Consider the following 24,811-nt stretch of genomic DNA (forward strand, 5'->3'; position numbering starts at 1 on the left):
AGATGGAAATCTGATAACGTACGTATTTTCAATAATTTGCACAACTTTAATAAGAAACTTCTTTTCAAACTCCCAGAACGATTGGTAATTTGCATACCTGTCCGTTACGGTTGAATTAGACCAAACAATCTATTTTCATATTCGACATCTTTCTGACTGTAACTCGACAGAGCGATTGTTAATGTCTAATATTTCACCCATGATTCTATGCAGATATGAATATTCTCTATAAACTCACCGATAACCTCAGACGCATGCGCAGTTTTGTTTCTATGCGGAGCATACAGTATCACATTAATCAGGACACAGAGAGAAAGCGACATGGAGCGGGTTTTCCGGCAGCGGCTGCGATCGGCTTCAGAGAGCGGCGCTCAGAGCCGCTGTGTGGAAGCCTTGCTGGGAGAAAGGAGCGGAGAGAATTTACAAATCCTGAAAAAAGGTAAAAGGAACGAAAAATACCCTCCAGGTCCGCGTAAGGAGGTAGCGGTCTCTGATCAGGGAAGCGGCCTGGGGTTCCAGCCGCCAGTTGTTTGAGGGAAGAGGGTGCGTGGAAGTCAGGGCCGCCATCTTGAGAAGGTCAAGGTGCAGGAGGGCGGGGTTATCGGGGTCTGTAGAACAATCGGAGGAAAGGGAAGACCCATTGTTATTGATTAATTCCACGAACACAGCTTCACTGGCCGATCCCGCAGGAATATCCCTCTCTCAGTCCTGCTGTGATGTTTCACCCAGTCAGAACCAGCAGCTCTCCTCCTCTCTCAGCTCCACTTCTGTCCTTCCTGCAGCATCTGCCCCCTGGAACATTGCGCTGTCCCTCCCTCAGCTGTGTTTCTGTAATACCTGTGATATCCCAGGCCTATCTTAGATTACTTTACTAAAGACATTAATGCACCCGAAGGATTTGTCTTAACATCAGCAACTGCTTAATACTCATTTACAAGTTTTTAATTACATCGTTTTTGAAGCATTTAATTTACATTCAATCATTTGCAATGGTGGGATTTGAACGTGTGCCCAGAGAACATTTGCTGAGTTTCTGGATAAATTGACTCACAATAATGCCACTAGGCCATCACTTCGCCTGCTCACAGGTTGTGCATCCCAGTGCAACATGAATCAAACCCCTTTCTTCCTGCACAGTTGTTTGATCCTGCGCTCTGGTAATATCACTCAGTATCTCTCCATGTGATATCCCTCACTGTGTGGGTCTAATCGCTGCCTTTGTCAGAGTCTCTCACTCTTGCAGCCACTCCAGATCCTGAGTCAACAGAATTCTCCATTCCGGAGAGATGAGGCAGCACAGGTCAGGAATGGAGACTGGGATTTTCCAGATCTCTGTGGGGCTCAGTGCCATTCTATGTGTGTAACCCTCACTGCATCAGTCTAATTTCGCATTCTGCTTATTTCTGTGTCTTCTACAGGTGCTCAGGGAGTTCCTGACTCAATAGACTTGCCAACTGCTGGTTGGGAAGATGGTTGGTCAGCCAGAGAGACAATGGTCAGGGAGGTCGGGAGCCTTCAATAAATTTTGCTGCCAGGTAAGATCAGTTCAGTGCACAGAGCAGAGAGCAATGAGAGGGCTGCAAGCATCAGCTAACAAGAACTGACATAGATATAATGCTGGAGGGGGCGCACAGTACCGACACACTCCAGGTTCAGTCACCACCTCTACTTTAAGTTTTGTTGTACTGAAACAGCATTGGGCATTCCCAGTTTTCAATCCAGGTGTGTGCTGTCTTGGTGAGCATCAGGACAACCGAGAGGAAAGCAGGCCTCCCACGAGAGGGTGGTAATGCTACCTGGGATCTATTCCCTCTCCAAGACTCTATCTATACCTTGTCTTGTGGACCAGTTTCTTCAATCATTCTAACTTCTATAACCGTTCCGACATCTGTCATCTCCTCCCCTCTCTCCAATTATTTCACATATTTGAAGTGTCCAGTCCAGACGACCAACCATATTGCTGTAACTTGTTTCATTCTCTACAGCATGCCTTGTCTCGATAGTCTCCTTCTCCAACAACTGGACTGGACACTTCAAATATGTGAAATAATTTCTGTTTCTGTGCTGCATGACTCTTCGGCTGAGGTTTCCGAAATGGAATGAGTCGCATTTGCCTGTGTTTCACCCATATCCCTTCAAATGTACTCCTCTCCATGTACCTGCCCAAGTGTCTTTTCCATGTTGTAATCGTACTTGCTTTTACCATTTCCTCTGGCAGTCCATTCCGTCTATTCACCATCCTCTGTGGAAAATGTTGCCCCTCAGCTCCCTCTTTAAATCCTTGCTCTGTTACCTCACGTTTATGCCACTAGCTTTGGACTCACCTACCTTGGCAATTCACCTTACTTAGGCATGGTTTCATAAACCTTTATAACGTCACCCCGTGGTCTCCTCTGCCCAGGTGAAATATTGATGACAATGTTACAAATATCTCCAACTCATGTACTCAGTGCTCTGGCCACTGATGACAAATGTGCCAAATGCTGCTTTCCCCACCCTGTTCACCAGTGATGCCATATGCAAGGAACAATCTAACTGCACCTCTTGGTCTCTCTCTGTTTGACAACACTGCCCAGGGCCCTGCCATTGATTGTGTTAGTCGTCTCTGGTTTATCTGAACTAAATTCAACATATGAATTCAACTCCATCTTTCATTCCTTGGCCCACTGGCCCAGTTGATTAACATCCCCTTCGATAACTATATTCCCTGCCCTCTCTTCCACTAACCTTGGTATCCACAAACATACTAACAGGGACTCCTATATTTTCACTCAACTTGTTTATGTAAATTATGCACAACAGTGGCGCCAGCACCAATCTTTACAGCACACTGCTGATCAGAGGCCTCCAGTCTGAACAACAACTCTCTCCCATCACCTCTGTCTCCCACTGTCATCCCATTTTGTATCCAGTTGGCTAGCTCTCCCTGATCTGAAAATGTGTTGCTGGAAAAGTGCAGCAGGTCAGGCAGCATTCAAGGAGCAGGAGAATCGACGTTTCAGGCATGAGCCCTTCTTTAGGGCTCTCCCTGATCCCTTGTGATCTACCCTTACTAACCAATGTATCATGCTACACCCTGACCAAGGGTTTGCTGAAGACAGAAACAACGTCTGTTGCTCTGCCTTCATCTATCTTCTTGGTAACATCTTGAACAAACTCCAGTCAAGTTTGTGAGACATGTTTTCCCACGCACAAAGCCATGCTGGCTATCCGTAATCAGTCTTTATCTTTCCAAATGCACGTAAGTCCTACTTTTCAGAATGACCTCCAACAACTGACCTACCCTGATGCCTGGCTCATCAATCTGTAGTTCCCTGGCTTTCTCTTGCAGCCTTTCTTAATTAATGATACAACATTATAATCATAGAGACTCATACCGCACTGTTCGGTTAACGCGAACCATACTCTAAAACTGATCTCGCCCCACCTGCCTGTTCCTGGATCATATCCCTTCAAACCTTTCCTATTCCTATTCTAATCTAAATGCCTTTTAAACATTGTAATTGTCCCCACATTCACCCCTTCCTTGGGAAGTTCATTCCACACACAACCCACCCTCTGTTACACAATGTGCCCCTCATGTCTTTTTTAAAATGTCTCTCCTCTAAACTTAAAAATGTGGTGCCTTGTCTTGAAACTCCCCTCTCCATGGGAAAAGACAACTCCCATTAACTCTATCTATCCCCCTCATTATTTTATAAACGTTCGGTTATAAGGATATCTGTCAACATTCAGGTTTAAATGAAAAAATATCAACCTTTCCAACCTTTCTTTATAACTGAAACCTTTCATACCCAGCCACATCCCAGTAAATCTCATCTGAACCCTCTCCAGCTTAATAATACCCTTCATATAACTGGGCGACCAGAAATGGGCATAGTATTCCAGAAGAGGACTCACCAATGGTCTGTATAATCTCAATGCGACTTCCCAACTCCTATATCCAAAGGACTGAGCAATGAAAGAAGTGTGGAAAGCACCGTTTTTAACCAACCTGTCTCTCCATGTTGCCAACTTCAAAGAATTATCTATCTGAACCCTGAGGTCCCTCTGTTCTACAACACTACACAAGGTCCTGCCATTAATTGTATAAGTCGTGCCCGTGTTTGTAATACCAAATGCATTACCTCACATTTATTCAGATTGAACTCCATCTACAGTTTTTCAGCCATTCAAGCATTTCATCAGGATCCCTTTGTAATCTTAGGAAACCTTCTTCACTGTCCACAATGCCACCCTCCAGTCTATCACACATAGCTCTCTATGGCACAAAAATTGTAGGGCAAGGGGCCCTACAATTTCTTCACCGGCTTCCCACAATGTCCTGAGATATATTTGATCTGGTCCTGGGGATGTGTGTTTTAAAACCTCAAGCACCTCCTTTTCTCTAATGTTGACTCATTTCAAGTCATTGTGTGATAGAGATGTACAGCACGGGAACAGACCCTTTGGACCAACTTCTGCATGACGTATCTAGTCACATTTGCCAGAATTTTGACAATATCCCTCGAAACCCTTCCTGTTCATATACCCATCCACATGCCTTTTAAATGTATTTCTATCAGCCTCCACTATTTTCTTTGGCAGCTTATTCCACACACTCTGCGGGAACCAGTTGTCCATTAGATCCCTTTGAAAAGTTTCCCTCGCACTTTAAAGCTATGCCCTGTCGGTTTGGAATCCCCCAGCCTGGGGAAAAGACCTTGTCTATTGACCCTGTCGATGACCATCATGATTTTAAACACCTTTATCAGGTAACTCCTCAGCCTCCCATGTTCAAGTGAAAACAGCCCGAGCCTATTCAGCTTTTCCCTCTAGGGCAATTCTCCAACCCTGGCAACATCCTTGGTAATTTCTTCTGAACCCTTTCATGTTCCACAACATCTTCCTGATGGCATTGAGACCAGAATTGCACACAGTATTCCAATAGTAGTCGGTCCAAACACTCTTTAGTTCCACGAGTGCCCCAGTCTTTATCCACAGTAAATTTCAAAGTGAAATATTTGTTTTGGATCTTGTAGTTTCACACATCATTCCCTTCATTGATCATGAAGGAGACCGGGTTTGTCCTGAGCTCTTCTTTTGCTTTTAATACACTTGTAGAGTCTCTTTGGATTCTCCTTAACTTTCTCTGCCAAAGCGATCTCGTGTCCCCTTTGTGCATTTGTGATTTCCATCCTAAGTTTATTTCTACAGCCTTGATGCTCCTGAAGGGATTCACTTGAGTCAGCCAGTTGTGTCTGACATGTGCCTCCTTTTTTTCTTGACCACAGCCTCGAAACTCCACCAGTGTTTCCTAATTCAGTCAGCATTGAGCTGCACACGAACAGGAAGATGCTGACATTGAACCCTCCTTTTATCTCGGTTTTAAGATATTCCTACTTGCCAGACTTCCCTTTACCTGCAAATAGCCTCCCCATATCTACTTTAAAAAATTCCTGTCTAATACTATCTTGCTCCCTTGAATAACTTGAACTTGTGGACCAGGCCTGTCGATTTCCATCGCTATTTTCAATTTAATGCAATTGTGGTGACTTTCCAAAGTGCTCCCCCACTAACACCTCAGTCCCGTTTCCCCACCTTGTTTCCCAAGGGGAGGTCAGGTTTAGCCCCATTCTCCAGTTGGGCCATTTACATAATGACTGGGAGATTTCAGAACATACTTAACAAATTCCTTCCATCCAACTGCTTAACACTGCGGCAGTCCCAATCCAGGTTTGGAAAGGTTAAAATCCCCTACCGTTACAACTCTATTATTCTAACAGGTATCTGAGATCTCCTGACATATTTACTCCTCCATCTCCCATTGCCTATCGCTGTAGTACAATCGTAGCAAACTGATGACCAATTTGTAATTCTCAGTTCCACTAATATCGCTTAACTGGGCGATCCTGCATGAATACTCCGTCTAGGTACTGCTGTGATGTTTCCACCAATCAAAACCACCAGCTCTCCTCCTGTTTTGCCTCCTGTTCTATCCTTCCTGTAGCATATGTCACCTGGAACATTGAGCTGCTGGTCCTGTTGCTCCCTCAGCTGTGTTTCTGTAATACCTATGGTATCCCAGTCCCATGTTCCCATCCATACTCTGGGTTCATCTGCCTTATCTGTCCGGCCCTTTGCATTGAAATAAATGCAGTTTAATTCATTAATTTTCCCTCATTGTCTGCTATGTTCTTGCCTGCTTTGTCTATTTATATTGGTCTCTTGAACCAACCTCTTTATATTGGTCTCTTGTACCAGCCTCAAACTTCTTTCTGGCCTTATGACTGTTTGGGGTCCCACACCTCTGCCAGACTAGTCTAAATCCCTTCAAGCAGTTCCAGCAACTCTCCCCACCAGGATATGTGTCCCCCTCCTGCTCCCAGGTCAGGTGCCTTCCCCACTCTGTCTACCTGTGCTGACACATTCAGACATCCAGGGACTTGTCCACCAAGATCCCTGTGTTCCTCAGTACTCCAGGAGGACCTACCATTCATGATGGATATCATTCGCTTATTAAACTTCCTACAGTGCATTACCTCACAGTGATCAGAAGTAAGTTCTATCTGCCATTACTTTGCTCAGTTTATCATCTGATCGATATCAGACTGCAGCCTGAGACCATTCCCCTCACTGTGGACAACACTCTCACCTTTCATGTCATCTGCAAACCTACTAAGTATTCCTTCTGCTTTCACATGTGAGATATTAATGTACATAATAACCAGCAATGGTTCCTGCACAGATCCCTGTGGTATACCCGCTGGACGAAGGCTTTCAATCACAAAAACAACCCTCCACCAATTGTGGATCCAATTTACCAACTTGCCTTGGATCCCATGGGCTCTTCCCTTTTGGACCAGCCTTCCTTGTGTTATCTTGTCAAAGACCTCAGTGAACTTCATGTAGACCTCATCATCAATATCAGAGGACAGTCCTCTACCAATCCATACAGGCAATTCCTAATGCATTCCTGCCCTTTCGAATGTTGATTCATCGTGTCCTTCAGAATTGTTCCCAATAATTTCCCTCCCATTGCTGTCAGACTATCTGCTCTGTAATTACCTGGCATATCCCTGTTGCTCTTGAACAAAGGAACCACATTAGCGATCTTCCAGTCATTCGACACTTTACCTGTGGGCAGCAAAGTATTAAATATATCCGCCAGGAATCCAGCAATCTGCTCCCTTCCCTCCCATAACAGCCTGGGATATATTTTATTGTTACTGGGAATTTCTCCACCTTTTTGCCTGTGAATGCATTTGACGCCTCCTTCTCATTGATCTTAATATGTTCCAGAACCTCACCATCCCAATTGAAATCCCAGGCTGAAATGTCTTTCTCATGTGTGAATACAAATGGGAAGTATTCATTGAAGACCTCACCTACTTCCTCTGGCTCCATGCACTGATTGTCCCTCTGGTTTCTGACAGGCCCCACTGCTTAGTTGGGGATCCTCTCTCTCTAACTGTACTTATTAAATATCTTGTGCCTTATCCTTAACATTATCTGCTGAGGATAAATTGTGACCATTGTTTGCCCGTTCATTTTTAAGAACCCCCTTGACCCCCTCCCCCGCTTTCTATCTAATGCCTTTGTTACCCATTATTGTTAGCGTCATCCATTTTGCCTGAGTTTCCACAAGATTGTGAACGATTGAATATGTATGTTCCACCTTTTGTTCACCCTGTAACCACATCACCTTGGTGTCTAAATCTCTTTCATCTCTGTGTCACAAATCTAGCTACCTTATTAAAGAGACTTTGTTTATGTGGAAAAAATAAATTCTTGATTCTTTCCCACAATTTCCTATCACAAACCAATTCGCTAATGTAGAGTTTTAGTTGAACCTTATCCCATCCTGTTCCTTTCTGCTTGTCTTCAGCCAGATCCCCATGCTGTTCCGATGCATCACCTTTTCTATTTGGATTTGGAAAACACTTTGCTGTGGGGATGTCATGCAGACCACGTGAGGATGGGCAGATGTCCCTCTCGAAAGGACAAGTGTTTGGGTTTTTTTTACATCATAAATGGTTTCATATGTATTTATGGACTATTAATTATAATATTTGAATTTATTGATTTCAAATTCCACCATTTCAGATGGTGGAATTCAAACCTGTCTCCCCTGAAAATTAGCTGAGGTTTTGGATACATGCTCTAGCAATAATACCACTAGGCCATCACTTCACCTGCTCACACATTGCTCATCCCTGAGCACTCATACCAGTGCATCATGAAGCTAAACCTATTCTTCTGGCACAATTGTTTGATCCTGACACCTTCCTGCACCCTTGTGATATCACTCTGACTCTCTCCATGTGGTATCACTCACTGTGTGGATCTAATTGCTGCCTCTGTCAGTGCCTCTCACTCTTGCAGCTACTCCAGATCCTGAGCTAACAGAATTCTCCACTCGAGAGAGACGCAACAGCACAGGCCAGAGGTGGAGGCTGGGATTTTCCAGATCTCTGTGGAACTCTATGCCATTCAACATGTGTAACCTTCACTACATCAATGTAATTTTCCATTCTCTCTATTTGTCTGTCTCCTGTAGGTACTCAGGAAGGTCCCAACTCAATAGACTTCACAGCTGCTGGGTGTCTCATCCATCACCACATTGAAGATGGTTGGTCAGCCAGAGAGACAAAGAACAGGGAGATCTGGAGCCTTCAATAAATCCTGCAGTGAGGTAAGATCACTCACAATGCACAGAGCAGAGAGCAATGAGAGGGATCCAAACATCAGCTAACAAGACATGACATAGATATAATGCTGGAGGGGGAGCACAGTACGGATACACTTCTATATCAATCACCATGTCCACTTTAACTTACGTTGTATTGAGACAGTATAGAAAGTTCACAGTTATCAATCAAGGCCTGTGCTGACTTAGTGAGCATCAGTACAACAGAGGGGAAAGCAGGCCTCCCACGAGAGGGTGGGAATGCTGCCTGGGATCTTTCTGTTCTGTGTTCCCTCTCCAACACTGTAGCTATTGTATGTCGTGTGGATCAGTGTCTTCAATAATTTTTAACTCCTGTAACAGTTCCTATCTCTGTAACCTCCTTCCTTCCATATAGGCCGTCCGCATATTTGAAACGTACCGCATTCCAGACTACCATCCCTATTGCTATAGCTTGCTTCAGTGTCTACAACATGCCTTATCTCAATATTCTCCTCCTCTTTAAATGGTTACGGGGTCATGCAGCATGAAAACAGAACCTTCATTCCAACTCATCAATGCTGACCATTTTTCCAAAACTGAACAAGTCGCATTTGCCTGTGTTTGGCCCATATCCCTTCAAATCTTCTCCTCTCCATGTATCTGCCTAAATTTCTTTTCCATGTTGTAATTGTTCTTGTTTCTCCATGTAGCCCTGGCAGTTCGTCCAGTTTATGCACCACCCTCTGTGGATGTTGCCCCTCTACTCCCTCTTTAAACCTTTGCTCTCTCACCTCACCTTTATACCCTCTAGTTTTGCTCTCACTTACCATTGGCTATTCACCATTCTTACTCCCTGCAAGTTTTTTTTAAACCTTTATAAGGTCACCCGACATAAGCCTCCTATGTCCAAGGGAAATATTGAAGACAATGTTACAAATATCTCCAACTCATGTATTAAAGTGTTGGCCAATGACGGCAAGTGTACCAAATGCTGCTTTCCCCACACTGTCCACGTGTGATGCCACTTCCAAAGAACAATGTAACTGCACCCCTTGGTCTGTCTCTGTTCGACAACACTGCCCAGGGCCCTGTCATTAATTATGTCAGTCCTCCCTGGTTTGTCGAAACAAGATCCAACACCTGATTTTAAATTCTATCTTTCATTCCATGTTAGTCCAAAAATCATTACCTGAATTAAAATCCATCTTTCACGCCTTGGTCTACTGGCCCAGTTGGTGGAGATCCCCTTTGATAACCGTATTCACTGCCCACTACACCATTAATTTGATCATCCACAAAATTACTAACAATGACTCCGATATTCTCAACCAAATCGTTTATGTAGATGATGCATATCAGTCGACCCAGCCCTGATCCATATAGCACACCGCTGGTCACAGGCCTCCAGTCTGAACAACATCCCTCTACCACCACCCTCTGTCTCCTGCTGTCAAGCCAATTTTATAACCAGTTGACAAGGTCTCCCTGATCACATGTGATCTAATCTTACGAACCTGTATATCATGCTAAACCCTTTCAAAGGCCCTGCTGATGTTGGTGTAGACTATGTATGGTCACCATTTCAACAAAAGCAATCAAGTTAGTGAAACTTGACTTGGTATGCACAAAGCCGTGCTGACTATCTTTCATCAATCCTTTCCTTTACAAATGAATATAACTCCTGTCTGGCAGAATCACTTTCACAACTAACCCACCACTAACATTGGGCTAGTTGGTTTTCAGTTCCCTGGCTTTCCATTGCAGCCTTTCTTAAATAATGAATCAAAACCATATTGTTGTCAGAGCTGTGCAGCATGGAAACCGACCCTTCAGTTGATAACAACCATAATCTCAAACTAAACTCTTCCCAGCTGCCTGTTGCTGGCCGATATCCCTCCAACCCTTTCCTATCCATGTAATTAACTAAATGTTTTTCAAACGTTGTAATTTTACCGACATCCACCTCAGGAAGTTCATTCCACACCCAAACCACCCTCTGTGTAACAATTTGCCCCTTATATCCTTTTTTTAAACATCTCTCTCCTCTAACCTGAAAAATGTGGCCGCTCCACTTGAGACTCCCTTATCCGAAGGAAAAGGCAACTGTCATTAACTCTATCTATATCCCAACTTTTTTTCTTAATCTTCTATAAGGTCACCTCTCAACCTCCCGGCTCCAGTGGAAAAAACAATCTGCGTATCCAGCCATTTTTCAGAACTTAAGCCTTCCATATCCAGCAACGTCTTGGTAAATCTCTTCTGAACAGCCTTCAGGTTAATAATATCCTCCCTATAACTGGGCGACCATAACCGGCCAGAGTATAGCAGAAGAGTCCTCACCAATATCCGTACAATATCATAATCATGTGCCAAATCCTATATTCAATGGTTTGAGCAATAGTCAATAGCAATAGTCAAGCATGCCAAGCACTGTCTTATCCATCCTGTGATGAAAGCTCCAAGAGTTATGTACCTGAACCCGGAGGTCCCTCTGCTCTAAAACACTAACCGAGGCCCTAACATTAATTGTATAAGGGATTAGTGGTGCTGGAAGAGCACAGCAGTTCAGGCAGCATCCAACGAGCAGCGAAATCGACGTTTCGGGCAAAAGCCCTTCATCATATCTCTTCTCGGCCTTTTGGCTAAGATCATGGGTAGTTCTGTTCTTGTCAGTATTAATTGTATAAGCTCTACCCTTGTTTGTTTTATCAAATGCATTACCTCGTATTTAGTCAGATTGAATTCAATCTGCAGTTTTTCAGCCCATTCACCCATTTCATCAAGATCCCTTTGTAATCTTCACTGTCTATTATGCCACACTCCTGCCTTCCAGCACATCACACATGGCTGTCAATGGTACAAATACCCTTGCTAGTAGCTTCACAATTTCTTCCCTAGCATCCCACAATGTCCCGTGATACACTTAATCAGGTCTTGGGGCTTTCCATTCCTTTGTGTTTTAAAACCACCAGCACCACCTCTTCTCTAACAGGCACTCTTTTCAAGTAATAGAGGTGTACAGCGTGGAAACAGAGCTTTCAGTCCAACTCATCTATGCTGACTAGAAGATCTAAATAAATTCATCCCATTTACCAGCATTTGGCCCATGTACCGCTAAACTCTGACTATCCATATATCCATCCAGATACCTTTTAAATATTGTAATTGTATCAGTCTCCATTACTTCCTCTCTCAGCTTATTCCATACACACATCACCATGTGTGTGAAAAAGCTGTCCATTCAGTCCCTTTTTAAACCTTTGCCCTCTAACCTTAAAACTATGTCCTCTAGTTTTGGGCTCCCCAACCCCTGGGAAAAGACGTTGAATGTTTACCCAATCCATGCCCCTCATGCTTATATGAACCTCTGTAAGGTCACTCCTCAGTCTCTGACGCTCCAAGGAAAATAGCCCTAGCTTACTTAGCAACAACCCTGGCAAAATCTTGTAAATCTTCTCTGAGCCTTTTAAAGTTTCACAACATCCTTCCTATAGCAGGGAGGTTGGAATTGCAGAGGACTCCAATTGTCGTCTAATGTATTACTCTTGTTCCCTGAGTTCCCCAGTCTTTGTCCACAGTAAGTTCTGGAGGGAAAAAATTGTTTAGGGTCTTAGCCATACTTGCTCATGAAAGCCAACACACCTTACACTTTCTTAACACCCTCTCAACTTGGGTGGTAACTTCAGGGACACAGGAACCCTCTGTTCATGCTTACTGCTAAGAATCCTGCCTTTAACCATGTAATGTTTTTTCTGCAGAGTCCTCTAATCTGAAACCATCCCTGTTTGCAACTTCCTCCAGTCCCTACAACACTCAAACTGTGAAACCTCCTCAAGTCCCTATATTCCTAATGCCAGCAAAATCCTCCAGTCCTGATATCTTTCTTTAACTCTGTAAATGCCAACATCCTCCAGTGCCTTTCTGGGGAACATTGCAAAGGAAGGAAGATTTGTAGAGACTGGGCCATGTTATGGAGGTAGGAAGGGCTGCAGAACCTGGTGGATGGTACTAATGTAGGAAGGGACGTGGATCCTGCAGGAGGTTAGACGGAGTGGGATTCATAGAGCCTGCAGGATGGGATCAAGAATGGGTTGTGGAGCCTGAAGGATGTTACGATTTGAACCACAGATCATCTTTGATTGGACCATTCAGTCGATCTTCGAGTCAAAGAGATGTACAGCATGGAAACAGATCTTTCTGTCCAACCTGTCCATGCCGACCAGATATCCCAATCCAGTCTAGTCCCACCTACCAGCATTTGCCCCATAATCTTGCAAATCCTTCCTATTCATATACCCATCCAGATGTCTTTGTATCAGCCTCACCACTTCCTCTGGCAGCTCATTCCATACACGCACCATCCTCTGCGTGAAAAAAATTCCCCTTAAGTCTCTTTTATGGTTGGAGGAGAGAAATATAAACCTGTGTCCTCCAGTTCTGGACTCCCATTCCCGAGGATGAAGACTTTGTCTATTTATCCTATCCATGCCCCTCATGATTTTATAAACCTCGATAAGGTCACCCCATCGGCCTTCAATGCACCAGGGAAAACAGCCCCAGCCTATTCAACCTCTCTCTATAGCTCAAACCCTCCAATCCTGGCAACATCCTTGTAAATCTTTTCTGAACCCTTTCAAGTTTCACAACATCCTTCTGATAGGAAGGTGACCAGAATTGCTCACAGTATTCCAAAAGTAACCTAACCAATGTCCTGTACAGCAACAACATGATCTCCCAACTCCTGTACTCAATACTCTGACCAATAAAAAAAACTTACCAACTACCTTCTTCACTGTCCTACCTACCTGCGACTCTGCTTTCAAGAGCTATGAACCTGTACTCCAATATCTCTATGTTCAGCAACACTCCGTCAAACCTTACCATTAAGTGTATAAGTCCAGCAAAGATTTGCTTTCGCAAAATGCAGCACCTTGCATATATCGGAATTAATCTCTGTCTGCCACTTCTCAGCCCATTGGCCCATCTGATCAAGATCCCATTGTAATCGGCAGTAACCTCTTTCACTGACCACTACACCTCCAATTTTGTTGTCATCTACAATCTTACTAACTATACCTCTTATGCTCACATCCAAATCATTTATGTAAACCATGCAAAATATTGGACCCAGCACAGATCCTTGTGGCACTCCAGTTTGAAAACCAACCCTTCACCACCACTCTGTCTTCTACCTTTGAGCCAGTTCTGTACCAATTCGCTAGTTCTCCCTATATTCCGTGAGATCTAACCTTGCAAACCAGTCTCCAATGGGGAACCTTGTTGAACGCCTTACTGAAGTCCATATAGATCACATCCTCCGCTCTGCCCACATCAATCTTCTTTGTTATTTCTTCAAAAAACTCAATCAAGTTTGTGAGACATGATTTCCCACTCACAAAGCAATGTTGACTATCCCTAATTTGACCTTGCCTTTCTAAATTCATGTACATTCTGTCCCTCACGATTCCCTCCAACAACATACCCACCAATGTCAGGCTCAATAGTCTATTGTTCCTGGCTTTTCCTTACTGCCTTCCTTAAATAGTAGCAACACGATAGCCAACCTCCAGCCTTCTGACTCTGATGTCCTGTTTCTAGAGATCTTTACCGGAATGGTGAGCACAGCTTCAGATTGTCAGGCTGGGAGATGTGAATTTTGGTGTGAATCTATTTGCCCATTCGGTCTGTGTGCCTGACACTGACCTGGCGCTGCTCTGGTTGAAAGCATTATCCGTGCACCTTGTAATGTCCAGATCTACAGGACTGACCAGAGCTCACCTCATCAAAGCCTTCATTTAGAATATTCTTTACTCTAATATTTTTAAATGACAGTTTTGTGAGATGCAGGAATTGAGGAGTTGTCATTTTTAAAAGAATGAAATATTTGTCATTAACCCTGACCCATGCAATGGGGATTCGTGGATTCTGTTGTTCTCTGCAGACTGTCACTCGGGGTTGTATCACCAGGGAGTCTGAGTGCAGATGGTCTTTGCTTGGTAGAATAGTTTATGTCGGCTAGGACACAGGGTTTCTGGAGAATGTATAACTGTGTAAATACCTCACCGACTGGTTCAGGGGTGAATGCACTGGACTCTGAGCACCAGCAGTTGGGAAACCTCATGCCGATTTTATGTGGCAAAAGTGAGAATTGCAGATGCTGGAGATCAGAGTCTCGATTAGAGTGGTGTTGGAAAAACACAGCAGGTCAGGCAGCATCCGAGGAGCAGGAAAATCAACGTTTTGCCTGATGTCGATGTTCCCGCTCCTTGGATGCTGCCTGACCTGCTGTGCTTTTCCAGCACCACTCTAATCTAGACTCTGTTTGTATGTGGGGCTTGGCACCAGACTGGGTGAGAGCAGCTCCCTGACAGGTATGGAGCTTGGGTTCCTCCTGCTGTGTTTGACCTTGTGCCATATCTCATGAGTGAGCGTGTTATGTTCTCTAGTCCTGACCGTGTCCACTCGCTGGAAACCCTTCCAGCTGTTGAACAACTCCCTTCTCTCTCACTCCCTCCAGCCCTTCCAACCTGGTCTTGTATCTCCTGCAATTCTAACTGACCAATGTTATCGCATTGCATTCCTTTGAGCTGTGTGGGAACAAACCTGAAGTAGGTTTGGGCCATGGAAGAAAAAGACAATTCCCCCTTCTCCACTTTTGTCAAACAGAGTCTGCTTGTTTGTCTCTCTCCCATAAGTGGAAGGAACCATCCTTTCAGCATCCACCCTATCCATTTCCCTGAGGATCTGTACATTTTAATGAGGACAACTGTCCTGCTGATGACCCTCAGTGGCACACCACCGAAGTGACATGTTTATGTTGCTCGATTTTCTGCAACTGCTTCCTTTTGCTCGACTCCTCCATCATTCTGAAACTTCCCCCAGTCTGGACAGTGCTCCAAACCACTAATTACTGAGAATGCTCCAACCTCCCGACCTTTGTAAACTCCTCACAATCGTACAATCCTCCTTGTCATGAGAACCCTTCCCAGCTTCTACAGTCCTTCTAAATTATTGCATCTCCTCCAGCCCTCACCATCCCTGTATGCTCCAGTCACTAAATTTCTCCATGCATCTGTAAACCCCTCCAGCCCCTTCAAATCTGCCTATCTCTCCAAGGTCTTGCAGTTCCACAAACATCCCTCTACGTGGAACTTCCACCAGAGACCACGAGCCTCCAGATCTCTGTAATCCCCTGCGGTTCTCTCTATTTCTGTTCCCACCTTCAGTCCCGATAACCCTACTTGCATATACAACATCATCAAGTCCCTACAATCCTCCCGAAATGTGTAACCCCCAAAAGACCTTACAATTCTATCTAGATTACTGACTGACTGCAGTGATTTGAAACTTCGGCAATTAGAGTCAGAGAATCATAGAGATGTACAGCATGGAAACAGACCCTTCGGTCCAATGTGTCCATGCCAATCCATTCGCACTAACCAGAACCTGGCCCATCTCCCTCTAAACCCTTCCTATTCATATACCCATCCAGATGCCTTTCAACTGTTGCAATTATACCAGCCTCCTCCACTTCCTCTGGCAGCTCATTCCAAAAATGTATCACACTCTGTGTGAAATATTTGTCCCTTAGCTTTCTTTAAAGCTCAGTTTAAAGCACTCTGCAAAATCCTGGTCATATGATTGACAAGGACATTGGTCCCAGCACCGTACCAGTGGAGCCCATCCCAATATAATGGCTGACTCCTCCCTGAGTACGGGTAGCAGTTCCCACTGAATCAGAACCACGTCTTCGGACACCTTCCTGTACTCTGGTGATATCACTCATTATATCTCCATGTGGTATCCCTCGCTGCGTGGGTCTATTTGCTGCCTCTGTCAGCGTTTCTTATCTTACTGCTGGCCTGAGATCCTGAGTCAACAGAATTGTCCACTCCAGAGAGACGCAGCAGCACAGGCCAGGGATGGAGACTGGGATTTTCGAGATCTCTGCTGGACTCTGTGCCACTCTGCATGAGTTATCCTCCCCGCATCAGTCTAACTTCCCATTCTGTCTATTTCTCTGTCTCATGCAGGTAATCAGGATATTCCGAACTCTTGTCTCATCCATCAGCTCATTGAAGATGCTTGGTCAGCCAGAGAGAGATGGAGAGGGAGATCTGGAGCCTTCAGTAAATCCTGCAGTCGGTAAGGTCACTCACAGTAAACAGCACAGGGTGGAGCTAGTAACCTTCTGTATTCAGACCTGGAAGACGGGACAAAAATATAGTGCTGGGCAAGGAACAGCAACATCCTAGGCTTTATTCCCACCATCTTGTCAGGGTCCTGCTCTCACCTCTGCTGTATTGGTCCTTCCTGAGATAGCACAGGCGGTTCCAAGCATCAATCCTGGCCCATGCTGCATTAGTGATCTCTGTAATGCCCTCCAGTCCCGATAATCCTTCCTCTGTTTGGAATATCCACTCGTCAACACAATGCTTTCTGTCTCTGTCAGGTTCTCTAACCCCTAACACCCTGATCCCTAAACTTCCCCAATAGGTACTAAGTACCTTTATGCCTGTAAACCCGACAGTCCTGTCTATCCCTGTGAGCTTCTCCTACCAAAACCACCCCCTCCCCATGTCAATGCATTTATCTTTAACCTTTCCATCGGTCCCTACCTAGGTAATCTTCTCCAGCTCCTACAGCCCTTCCTGAGCTGTGAAAAACTTGTAATCTCTTTACCCTTCTCCAATTCTTTGATCTGAATTGTTTTAAATTTCACCCTGGTTCCCGCCTCCCACACCCCTCCCGACCACAGTAACCTCTTTCAGATTGTGCAACCCTCCCCATTTGTGTAACTGTCTCCAACCCAGTAACCTGGCATTCTGCATTGCCTTCCTATCCATGTAGCCTCCAGAACCTAGAAAGTGCCTGACATCTGTAAACGTCTTCCATCACTACAACATTCCAGACCTCTGTCAGTATATACAATACTCTCCTACCTGATACAACCCCTGTCTGTGCCTCTCACTCTGCCTGCCTCTCCCTACATCCATCCCTATCCCTATCTCTAGAATCTAATCCAGCTCCCTCTATCTCTGTAAATTCTTCCAATCCCCAAACCCCTTTGTCCCACTGACATTCTGAACCACATGTAACTCTGTTTAACTCGAACATCCTCGAGCCCCTGTAAGCCTCCCTATCTCTGTAACCTCTACCTATCCGTTCAATTCCTCACTACTGATGAATGACTACCTGTATTCGCCATAAGGCAGGTGGAATGACAGTGACCAGATATGATGGAACTGTCATTCCGGAGATGTAGCTGCAGAATCACCATCGCTGGGAAGGGAATATTGAAGGGTCTTTGGGATAGAGTCATAGAGTCAATGAGATGTACATCTTGGAAACAGATCCTTCGGTCCAACCCATCCATGCCGACCAGATATCCCCACCCAATCTAGTCCCAAGAGGCAGACTGGGCAAAAAAATCAACAGTTTTGAATAAAGGATGAGGGTAATGCATTAATGAGACTGTTACGTAGATCTGAAGATCAAACGTTGGAGTCCACTTGGGTGGAGCTGAGAATTAGAATGGAGCAGCAATCATTAGCAGGAATTCTTTTATATGCACCAACCAGTGATGGTAATGTCAATATGGTTACCGCCAAGACACTGAATGTATTTGTTGCAAAGGCAGTACAGTGACTGTGTGTGACAGTGGTCTCCATCCCGACTGGATAACTAATGAATATCAGGGCTGTAATGAATGGAATCCTGGATTGTATATGAGAATGTTTTCTATAACATCATATTAAGGAGCTATCAACAATATTGTCTATTGTAGATCAAATACTGTGTAATAATAAATATCTAATAATCCCATTATAAAGGAGTTTTTTTGAGCAGAGACCCATAATATTATGCAAGGCATATTGAGTTTGAGTTCAGACCATGACATGTAGGAGGGGAATGAGGCCATTTGGCCCATTGAGTTTGCTCTGTCCTTCAATCAGATCATGGCTGACCTGATGATCTTCAACTACTTTCCTGCCTTTCCCACAAAACCCTTGTTTCTCTGATTCATTAAAATCTAACCATCTCTGCTGTAAATATTCTTATTGACCCAGCCTCGACAATCCCCTGCAGTCTGGAATTCCCACAGAGTCACTACCCTGTGAGTGAAGACATTCCACCTCATCTCCATCTTAAATGGGTGAGCCCTTGCTAGGATTTTCTGCCCGCTGGTTACAGATTCTCACACAATTGAAACGAAAGGCAGTGACAAATATAATTATTGCAGGTGACATGAAAATTGGTTGAATTGGGATTAATGAGCAAGGAGCTCCAAGGTTGCAGGAGGTTACATATCAGTTAGAAAGATATACAGAGAAATGGGAAATTTAGTTTAATCTGGACAAGTGTGAGGTCATGTCAAATTCAAGAAGAAAGTTAGGATACTGAGGGACATTAATGTACAGAAGACTGTTGGTGCAAGTCAGTAACTCCCTGAAAATGGCAACAGAAGATTGGAAAGAAAGCAAATGGAACACTGGCCTTCATCGGTCACAATGTTGAGTATAGATTTGCATCTGATGTTGTAATTGTATAAACGTTTGTTTGGCCACATTTGGAGTACTGTGTGCAGTTCTCATCTCCACACAACAGGAAGGATGTGGAGGCTTTGGAGAGGGTGCAAAAGGGGTTTATCAGCACGTTGCCTGTGTTAGCGTTTTTAAGGGTGTGTTAGGTGTAAGGGGAAATTAAACAAAGTTGGATTGTTTTGCGAGAGTATGAGTCTGACAGGTGACCAGATACAGGAATATAACATTTGGAGAGGGATAGTGGGTAGGCAAAATCTCTTTTGCAATGTGTATGATTCACATGCTTGTGCGCAGAGGATTAAAATGAGAAAGAGTAAGTTTAAATGAGATACGTGAGTCAAGTTTTTTTTTACAGTGGGAATGTATGTCATCGGGGGAGGGCAAAGAAACAGAAATGTGAGTAAAGTTTAGAAGTGGCATTTAGTCAGAAACATGAACTGGCAGAGAATTGAGGGATATGTACCATGTGCAGGCAGATAGTATGAGTTAGAATGGCATCATGGACAGCACAGACATGGTGGGCCAAAGGGCCTGTTGCTGTGCTGTACTGTGCTATTTTCTAACTTGCCAGCATCTGCCCAAACAGACCCCCTCAGAATTAGATTAGATTACTTACAGTGTGGAAACAGGCCCTTCAGCCCAACAAATCCACACCGCCCCGCCGAAGCGCAACCCACACCATACCCCTACATTTACCCCTTACCTAACACTACGGGCAATTTAGCATGGCCAATTCACCTGACCTGCACATCTTTGGACTGTGGGAGGAAACCGGAGCACCCGGAGGAAACCCATGCAGACACGGGGAGAACGTGCAAACTCCACACAGTCACCGGAGGTGGGAACTGAACCCGGGTCTCTGGCGCTGTGAGGCAGCAGTGCTAACCATTGTGCCACCGTGCCGCCCAAATCTTGTACGTTTCATTCCATTTCTCTCTCATTTTCTAAACTTCAATGGGTTATGGGTTCAATCTCAATCTACTCCACCTCTTCTCAATAGAAAATCCCTGCATTCCCAGGATCAGCCGAGTGATCCTTCTCTGACCTGCCTACACTATGACAATATCTTTCCTTCGGGCACTCACACTGTTCATAATATTCTAGGTGTAGTCTGACTTGTACCTTGCATAGTTTTAGCTAGACCTCCCTATTTTTAGACTCCATTCCCCTGTAATAAATGCCAGCATTTGATTTGCCTTCTCTATTACCTGCTGACCCTGTAAGCTACCTTTTTCATATTGATAAACAAGAACTCCCACAACCCTTTCTGCTGTCAGTCTCAAACCAAATATTGTTAGCCTGACAGTACCTCGGGAGCATACTGAATTTGTTAGAAAAAATATGTCAATATTTAGAAACACTTAAAAACACATTTGATAAAAGAGAATTTGTTTTTGAGTCTGTTCGATTTAATTTGTTGGTGTGAATATAAATGGCAGAATTGTAAGTTTGCAGGAGGGGTGTAGTGGTATAGGTGATATGGTGTATTTGAATTATCAGAAGCCTTTACACAAGTTTCAGTAAGTGCCAAAGAGTAACTTGTTAGAGAATAGGGCCCCTTAACTATCAATAAGGTCGCCTATGTGTGGAACCCGAGGAGATGGCTGAGATATCAGACAAAACAGTCTTGTCAATATTTACTGTGGAGAAAGACATGGAAGCTTGGGAACTTGGGAAATAAATAGTGATGTCTTGGAAAGAATCCTCAACAGAGAAGGGAAAGTGCTGGAATCTTAATACAAATAAAGGTAGATCAATCCTCAGTAGCTCATTAGGTCAATCCTAGAATATTGCGGGAAGCTAGGGAACAGATTGCAGTGTCCCTTACAGAGATAATTATATTATCAACGGGCACAGTGAGGTGTTGGAAGACGGGAGGGTGGCTAATGATGTTCCATCACTTAAGGGCTGCAGGGAAAAGCCAGGAAGTTACAGCCCCATGAGCCCAGTGATGGGGAAGTTGTTGGAGGAGATTCTGAGAGAAAGGAGCTACGTATATTTACAAAGGCACGGGCTGATTCGAGGTGGCCAGCATGGCGTTGTGAGTGGAAAACCATGCTTCACAAACCGGATTGACTCTTCGAGGAGGTGGCCAAAGATAGATGAAGGCAGAGCAGTCAACGTTGTCCACATGGACCTTAGCATCTAGTCAAGAGGAAGAAGGAAACTTACTTAAGGTTGAGTGAATAGAAAGAGATTTTTTACCCTGACATAAATAGCTATTACAAGGAGGTATAATTTTTGGGTGATTAGCGGATGGTTAAGGGGAGATTTCAGAGGTAGGTTTGTTAAATACAGAGTGGTGGCTGAGTGGAATGCACTGCCAGCGGTGGCAGTAAAACTAGATGCATTAGGGACATTTAATATACTTCTGGATAGGCACATGGATGATAATGAAGGGTATGGAAGTTAGAGTCATAGAGATGTACAGCAATGGAAACAGACCCTTCAGTCCTACCGTCCATGCCGACCCTATATCCCAACCCAATCTAGTCCCACCTGCCAGAACCCAGCCCATATCCCTCCAAACCCTTCCTATTCATATACCCATTCAAATGCCTCTTAAATGTTGCAAATATACCAGCCTCCACCATATCCTCTGGCAGCTCATACCATACACGTACCACCCTCTGTGTGAAAAAATTGCCCCTTAGGTCTCTTTTATATCTTTCCCCTCTCACCCTAAGCCTATGCCCTCTAGTTCTGGACTCCCCAACCCCCGGGAAAATACTTTGTCTATTTACCCGATCCATGCCCCTCATAATTTTGTAAACCTCTGTAACGTCACCCTCAGCCTCAGACGCTCCAGAGAAAACAGCCCCAGCCTGTTCAGCCTCTACCAACAGCTCAAATACTCTAACCTTGGCAACATCCTTTCTGAACCCTTTCAGATTTCCCAACATCTTTCCGATAGTAAGGAGACCAAAACTGCATGCAATATTCCAACAGTGGCCTAACCAATGTGCTGTACAGTCGCAACATGACCTCCCAACTCCTGTACTCAATACTCTGATCAATAAACGAAAGCATACCAAACGCCGCCTTCACTATCCTATCCACCTGGGACTCCACTTTCAAGGTGCTATGAACCTGCACTCCAAGGTCTCTTTATTCAGCAACACTCCCGAGGACCTTACCATTTTGTGTATAAGTCCTGCTAAGATTTGCTTTCCCAAAATGCAGCACTTTGCATTTATCTGAAATAAACTCTATCTGCCATTTTGTTTTTGATCTTACAGTTGGATAAAAGATTGACATGTCATCATGGCCGAAGGGTCTTGTTCTGTACTGTTCGGTGTTCTACATGTCATATGATAAACTGGGTAATAAGCTCAGATCGGTGTAAAAGGACATGGCATTCAGGAGGAGCTAACGGGTTCGCTGCTCGTTGGATGCTGCCTGAACTGCTGTGCTCTTCCAGCACCACTAATCCAGTATTTGGTTTTCAGCATCTGCAGTCATTGTTTTTAACCATTCAGGAGGAGCTAGTCAACTGGACAGAAAATTGGGCTTTATGGTAGGAGACCAAGGTTGATGGGAGACATATTGTTTTTCAGACTATTGGAGGCATGTGACCAGCGGTGTTTTGGGTCCACTGTTGCTTGTCACTTGGATAAATGGTTTGGATGGGAATATTGGTTTCCTGTTAAGTAAGTTTTTTGAGTGACACTGAAATTGGTGGTAAACTGGACAGTGATGAAGGTTATCAACAGGATGAATAGTACTGCTGGGATAGTGGGCTCTGAAGAATAGCAGATGGAGTTTAATTAAATAAATGTGAAGTGTGCCATTTTGGTGAAACAAACCAGGGTGGGACATGTACGGTTAATGTTCGAGCCCTGTGTAGTGTTGTCAATCAGTGACCCAGCGATGCAGGTACACAGTTCTTGAAAGTGGTATCACAGGTCGACAGGCTGGTGAAGCAGGCGTTTGGGATGGTTACCTTCATTGGGCAGAGCATTAAGAGTTGAGACGTCATGTTGTATCTGTACAAGACATTGGTCAGGCCACCAGAAAAGCATTGTTGATCAGTCGGAAGAACTCATTTGGTTCACTGACCTCATTTTATGTAGAACATCCGACATTCTAACCTGGTCTGGCCTACACGTGACTCCAGACCCCCTGCAATATGACTGACTCTAAGCTGTCCTCTAGGTAATTAGCAGTGACACCCACATCCCATGAATGAATAGATAAAAATACATATATCCCTCCCTACCTCTGCAAACCCCCCCCCCCCCCCCCCCCCCCCTCCCAGCTGCAGCAATCCATACTGACTTTGTAACACCGTTCAGGCCCTGACCACTCTCTGTAACACTCTCACCACTTCCAGCACCTTCACCTCTCCCTGTTCCTATCGTGTCATTGAACCCTGACAATGATTCACCTTCCCACTGCCCTCCTCTTGCTAACAGACTCTTTGCAATCCCTTTAACACTTAGTCCTAAAACACACTCTCACTTCAGGATTTTAAGTACTTTTTGGTGATCATCTAAGCCTCATAATCGAATAATTGTCCTGAGTGAGGGGCTGGTGGGAATTTCTTGCTGAGGTTTTGTCTGTTTCAATGGAATGTTCTTTTGTCGAGCGATTTACACTGTTCCTTCAAATGTTTTCCACTGTTCATTTACAGACACATATTTCAGTCTGTTTCGCCTCTTTACCTTGGTCAGTTCTCACCTCAAACCCATGTAATTGGCTGTTTTTGTTTCTAGTTGTAGCGTGTCCTTTCTGTGATTCACTTTAAAACCTTATATTTCTTTAAACTGCATTTTATCACAATTTCCCCGAGGATCTCTCCAGGTGACATTACTCATTCACTCAGTTTGATCACACAATGATCGCTCTGAGATAGTTATGTCCCTAGCCAGTTGCACAATTTGTTATTCAAAGAAACACTGAAAAAAATTCTCTGAACTCCTCTTCCAATATCACTGTTGTCAGTGTGACTGTCCCAGATTATGTTAATATTGAAGTTTCCCAAAATTATCACAAAGTGTTTGTTAAAAAATTCCAATGAGTTCCTGTTTAATGCAGTGATGAGCAATGGAATGCAGTTCGGTGGCTAAAACTGTTCTGCTGCTTGTGTCCTTGGCAAGTAGTAGTCAGAATTTACATTCAGACTGACTCTACTTCATGATCTGAGGTCAAATGATTCCTCTGTAATGCCTTTGTTATCCATTATTATTAGCTGTACCCATTTTGCCTGAGTTTCTGCAAGGTTGTGATCCATTCAATATTTATGTCCAACATTTTTTCGCCCTGTAACCACGCCTCTCTGGTATCTAAATCTCTTTTATCTCTGTGTCACAAATCAATCTACCTTATTGATGAGACATTATCCATTCCAAAAAAAATTACTCTTTCCCACAATTTCTTGTCACAAACCGATTCCCTGATGTACAGTTTTAGTTAAACTCTGACCCATCCTGTCCTTTCTGCTTGTCTTCAGCCACATTCCCATGCTGCTCCCATACTTCCCCTTTTCCCTTTGGATTTGGAAAGCTCCTTTCACCTGAACCCTGTCCCTGCTTCCTCTCTGTCAGTTGAAAGCCCTGTCCATAAACCTATCAACATGATTGGCCAGGACCCTGGTCCCAGCACGGTTCCAGTGGGA

At 44.2% G+C, this 24,811-nt stretch overlaps 1 long non-coding RNA gene and 1 pseudogene across 3 annotated transcripts in view; both read left to right on the forward strand.

Annotated features, from left to right (window-relative positions):
* Nucleotides 1–295: 295 nt before the first annotated feature.
* LOC140466798 (uncharacterized) overlaps nt 296–24,811 on the forward strand; it is an 80,973-nt gene continuing 56,457 nt past the window's right edge. For all 3 annotated transcript variants that reach the window (XR_011955279.1, XR_011955281.1, XR_011955280.1), the window contains exons 1-4: nt 296–439; nt 1,419–1,535; nt 8,540–8,674; nt 16,684–16,795. This is a non-coding gene — a long non-coding RNA (uncharacterized lncRNA). The remainder of the gene's footprint in view (nt 440–1,418; nt 1,536–8,539; nt 8,675–16,683; nt 16,796–24,811) is intronic.
* LOC140467043 (U2 spliceosomal RNA) lies at nt 11,273–11,376 on the forward strand (annotated as a pseudogene).

Source organism: Chiloscyllium punctatum, chromosome 44 (genome assembly GCF_047496795.1).
Source record: "Chiloscyllium punctatum isolate Juve2018m chromosome 44, sChiPun1.3, whole genome shotgun sequence".
Taxonomy (NCBI): Eukaryota; Metazoa; Chordata; class Chondrichthyes; order Orectolobiformes; family Hemiscylliidae; genus Chiloscyllium; species Chiloscyllium punctatum.